Here is a 6000-nt window from a genome sequence, read left to right as displayed (position 1 = left end):
CTTTTTGTTCAATTCGTTTTTGCTTGCCGCCATTCGATTCGGCTGATTTTGACAAGACTCGACTTTATATGAGAGAAATTTGTCAACATTTTAGCATTGTAGCTTTTATGTGAGTGTTATTCATTTCTAATTTATGACCCTATTTGACTCATCTGTGAATGTTTTGCAGCTTTTGATAAATTGAAAATGAGACTGTTTTGAAAAGTCTCTAAACTAGCCGCCATTAACAACCAATAAAAATTAAGCTGAAATAAAAGGAAACATATAATTTGGTATGATCTCAGACGTTTAATTAAGAAAACTAAAGAAAAAAACAGAAAAGTAGACAAATAATAGTAAAAACAATAAATAATGAAGAACGATTTGTTTCTATTTCAACTTCCATACGACAGTAAGTCTCATAAGTTGCATACTCTTAACCTAAAGAATAAAAAATAAACATTCGTGAAAAGAAAATATTGAATATAATTCAAACAAATCTCCTATTTATCATCATCGTATTTTCAGCTGGCCTGATAATGGAATAATAATAATCCGAAATCGATCGCCTAAAAAAAAATATAATAAAATATAGTGTGTTTCCTCTTATTTCTACTCAATCGATTATAGAACATACTATGGAAGTATTTATTTCCACCAGAAAAGACACTTCGACAACGAACATTTCTCCGCTTGTGGAGATAGTTATGCCGACGCACATTTGAGAGCGACTAAAATATCTATCAAATAAACCTACATGCAATTTGACGAAAATAATAATATTTCCTCACCATCGAAACTGTGACTAAGGACCACCTCTAGGAACAGAACACTAAACAAAACACAATATTTCATGTTATTATTATCACAAAAGTCCTATTTGCAACAAGGTAGCTTTTGAAAGTTTCACCTGTTGAACTGTCGCACTCCTTCGAACATTCCTGCTTTATAGTTTGGCGGAGGTTAGGGGAGGTTTTTGGAGTATGCGCGCAGATTGATCAGCCCATCAAGAAATCTCTTTATTTTTTCACCTTCTACGGTGTAAGTGTGGCGTCATCTTTTATGTAAATGTGATGGCCGTTATTTCCTTTATAAACCCACTGAGTCCGTATTGCCTTGCTTTTCGATTGAAGGAAATTGCCAATACCTGCTGACAGTATTGAGTCCCAATAATTATTTTTCAAGATGTAGAGAGTCGTTCTGTTTGATGTTTTGATATTCGATTAGAATTCGTTAAGTTTCCAAGGAGTGAATACATGTGAACAACTGATGATCCATTCTATATTTATGTAGTTCCTCAAGACTTCTGATTACCCGAAATGAAAAATAATATTCCACACTGAATAAATCATTTCAGTATTCGAATAATTTGCATACTCAAATACCCAAATAATTCGAATTATTCTTGAATTCAAACATTAAACTCTTCACATATAAGATTATTCAACATACATACGGAATGGCATATCATGGGATACAGATTGTACAGCATGTTCCACGGTGAATGGCCCTTATTGAACTTCTTTAGAGAACTAATCACTAGTAAGCCCAGCGATCTATTTTTCGGCGGATCCATCTTTTAACACCCAATCAATTAAAAAAGTGTTATATAAGCGAAAATAAAATCAATCAATCAAATCACCCTGATTTATACACTGTAGTGATGTTTACCCCTGGCCGTAGAGTTTCTTTCAAGAGCGACTATTCCACCACGGTCAACGCCGTATATGTCTGATATCAATACTGCAGTCTGTTAATTTCTTTCCTTATTTAGAATAGAATGCCGAAGTAAATAAAAAGCTATATGCAAATTAGGATTTATAACCTACAATTTCATAGTTTTTTTTTATTCAGAATATTTTACGGATTTCTACTCCGGGAGAAATATCAGTTCAAAATAGATGGTCAGAGAAGTTTACGGATAGAGTAAATACACATCATTTTTTATTCATACTGAAAGCCCTAGTGCCCCCGCTCCAACGATGAAAATGAACCATCACTATTCTGTAGACGATGGAGAGATGGAGAGCATGTTCCTCATATTTTTTCGAATGTGTAAAACGGCTGGCCAATAAAATTGATAGAGATCTGATACATTATCAGATTCACTCAGAAAAATCTATATTTCAGCCCTAGAGCTCTAACTGATTCATAAATTCTACGATCAAGAGTATGTTCCTCTTTTTTGTTTTGAAAATTTAAAATGGCGAAGAAAATAAATTTCCCCACGCACATCAATTTTCTTGGATGGCCATTTCAGATTTTGGAAAAAAAAGGAGAACATGAGCTCCATCGTAAAAAGAATATCGGTTTATTTTCATCGTTGGAGGTGGTTTTTCTGAGTAGATTCTGATACATTCCTTTTTCCACCAATTGTCTTGGCCGGCCATTTTGAGATTTAAAAATGCTCTTCATCGTAGACTGAATAGTTCATTTTTATCCTCGGAGCTGTACTATGAGCAAAAAATTATGTTAGTGATATTTTAGTCATCTCTCTATGTACTTCAGCCATCAATTTCCTTGGCCGGATATTTTGAACTGATTTATCTTCTGAAGAAGGAATGATTCCTTCCTAAAACATTCTGAATTAAAAAAAAATCGGTTCATTTGATCGTTGGAGGTGGCGTTCTAGGGTTGCCAGAATGAAAAAAAAAATTTTTGAGTACATTCTGATACATTCCTCTATCCACAAATTTTCTTTTACGGCAATTCTGTACTTGGAAAAAAAATGAGGCATAGGCTCTTCATCGTAGATAAATAGTTTATTTTGATCCTCGGAACTGTAGTATGAACAAAAAATTATGTATACATATACCGGGTGGTCCACCACAGACGCGGCGCTTATTTTGAGGGAGTAAATGAAGATATTTTGAGAATCTTTTTTTGTGGTGTGTGTAGAATATCCCAAAGCACAGTCTAAAATTCTTGTCATATATACAGGGTGTTCGAAAACAAAGATATAGACCAAAGTTACACTTTTTCAACTGTAACATCCTATATTTCACCTGAAAAATGGAATGGCCAGCTCAAGTTATGATGAGTTTCTTCACATTACTTTATAGCTCAGAAGCACCCTTTACGAAATAATGGCGAAAAATCGAAAATATGGAGTTTCTTTGAATAGCAATCAATGAGGAAATATTCATGCCAGCCAGAATTCTTTCGAGTAGACAAGTTGGCTACTCCTACATATGAAAGAAAATTTCAATTCTGGAATATACAAAGTGATCATTATTAATGAGAGCCAACTACGTGGAAGAACTGAAGATTATTCCGGCCTGCAGATCTTGGGCCGAGATACTAGCGCACAGAATGCAGAAGGCGGTGTTGCTTGGGTCACTGCATATCATCAGATCCCATGAACTCTAGATGCCACTTGCAGCTCATCTCTTTTGTTAGGGGACGCTGCAAGGGCCGGACGAAGAACTTCTCCGTCGAAAGTGTGAGGGGTTTTTAGTGAGTAGCCAAACAAGATCTCGGAGTCTCACACTACCTAGAGTGCGGACCCTCTGGGCGCCCATAAAGGGTTTTTCCCTCACACGAAGGAAAAAAAAAAAAAAATATAATAATAATAATAATAATAATAGGCCAAGGATGCCTCAGTGGCGGACGATAGCTGTCGTTATGGCTGTGCGACACATGAAACTATCCAGCACATCACCGGGGGATGTCAGAAGTTCGCGGGCACGGAGTACAAAAATAGACATGATGCTGTTGCCAAGATTCTTCACCAAGAATTGGCACTAAAATACCAACTTCTAAGTTCGAAAAAGGTTCCTTATTACAATTACCATCCGGATGCTGTGTTGGAAAATGAACATCACAAGCTCTACTGGGATCGCACGGTTCTGACAGACCGAAAAATAACCCACAATAGACCAGACCTCATATTGCTCAATAAGGATGAGGACAGAGCACTATTCATCGATGTGGCGATTCCAAATAATAACAATCTTCTAGATAGGCACACTGAAAAAATTTCAAAATACAGAGATCTCGAGGAACAAACCAGAAGGCAGTGGAAGCTGAAAGATATCAAGACCATCCCTATTGTAATTTCATCTACAGGCCTGATACCGAAGAAACTACTGGAGAACTTGAGGAGACTTCAGTTGGACGAAAATATCTATAGAGTCATGCAGAAGGCGGTACTGCTCGGAACGGCGAGAACTGTACGCAAGTACATGGGGAATGCAGAGGAACACCGTCTGCGCCGACAGGAAGTACGGGTGGAGCAGGAATCCAACCTACAGCAGGGAGGCGAGGAGCGACCCGGTCCTGACCACCACCACGAGCCCGAAAACCTGGAAAGGGCTCCAACAGAGCATAATCCTTTTGATATCTGAGATATCTGGGATAAGTGACTTTTCCTCTGGAGAGGAGTGTGAAAGCCGCAAGGCTAAAGTCATAGATTTATTGCAGAGTAACCAAACAATTTTATAGAATACATTAAACAGAGAAAAATAACTGCAAAAGGACTTACATCAACTACAAATAATCGTCGAATACTTTCTTATTTCAAATGGCACACCCGGTATTTCTATATCTCGTGTAACGTAAAAATTAATTTCGAAACTATCTTCATAAAATTCTCCTACATCTGAACCTGATAGTTTCTGAGCAATTTTCGATTTTTAATTCAAAACTAGTAAACCATTTTCGCCATTATCTCGTAAATGGTCCTTAAAAAGGTATAACGTGGTCCGAAGAAAATCATCATAATTTGAGCTTGCCACTCCATTTTTGAGGTCAAATACAGAGTGTTACATTTAAAAAAGTGTAACTTTGGTCTATATGTTGACCCTGTATATATGACAATAATTTTAAATTTTGCTTTTGAACACCCTACACACGCCACAAGAAATTTTTTTCCAAATATCTCTATTTACTCCCTCAAAATGAGCGCCGCGTCTGGGGTGGGCCACCCGGTATATATGTTCTCTAGCCATCAACTTCCTTGGCTGACTTTTCTTCTGGAAAAGGAATCTTTAAGGCATTTTGAATGGAAAACAGAAAAATGTAACATGAAAATCAATAATGAAATCGGGCATTATAAATCAAGTTCTATAATCCTTGGTATGAAATGAGTCCATCCCTCCTTACATATTGCTAATTATTCGCTTCGCCATTCTATTATGAATAAGGAAAAATAAATTAATCGACCACAGCATTGATATGAGGGATCAGCCGGGAGCAAAATCACGATTATATGACTTGAGGGAATAATATTAATTCGAGGAGGATCATACATTGCATGTATTGAAAAAAATATGGTTCTATGAGGACAATAGTCTCAATCATGAATCGTTTTGTGAATTGAAACAAATATGGTTCCATCAGAACAATAGTCTTACCTCGGGTTTCATGAAGCTTGATCTGGGAATCAACGCTTGATTGACGAATAGACGTCAATTTGTTTTCAATCGATATTTCAGTCATGATCATTCAGAATATCATTCTCACATCAAATTATGATATTCATGCGTCCATTCAATTATTCTCAATTGCTACTTCTTCAATATATTCAGAAATGAAAAGGTTTCGATGATTTCGTTTTAGGAATCGGGTGACTGTCAAATCGTTGATCAGACAATCAAAGTTTTATGAAACCCGATGTCAATCATTAATCAATTTGAAATGTTAGTATCTTAGAACATTACAGTTTTAATGTTCCATGAGCTGTAATCAATGCATTTTAGTTTTCAGGATAAAGAATATATCATAACATGAAATTGAATAATTTTCCTCAGATAAATTTTCCCTCAAATGTTTAAATATTCCATGAGCTGTGATCAATGCATTTTAGATTACAGGATAAAGAATATATCATAACATGAAATTGAATCATTTTCCTTAGATAGATTTTCCTTGGATAGATTTCTCTTATAGATAGATACCTTAAAAATTCCACGTGAGAGTGCATAAACTCTTTACTCACTCAAGATGTTTCATATCTATATCTTCCTCCATAAACTAAGTCAATTCAATTGTTTACAAAACTGAGCATAACCTCTCAATGTA

Source organism: Coccinella septempunctata, chromosome 3, assembly GCF_907165205.1.
Source record: "Coccinella septempunctata chromosome 3, icCocSept1.1, whole genome shotgun sequence".
In the NCBI taxonomy this organism is placed as follows: Eukaryota; Metazoa; Arthropoda; class Insecta; order Coleoptera; family Coccinellidae; genus Coccinella; species Coccinella septempunctata.
The sequence above is the reverse complement of the archived record's forward strand: the minus strand, read 5'-3'. Positions refer to the sequence as shown.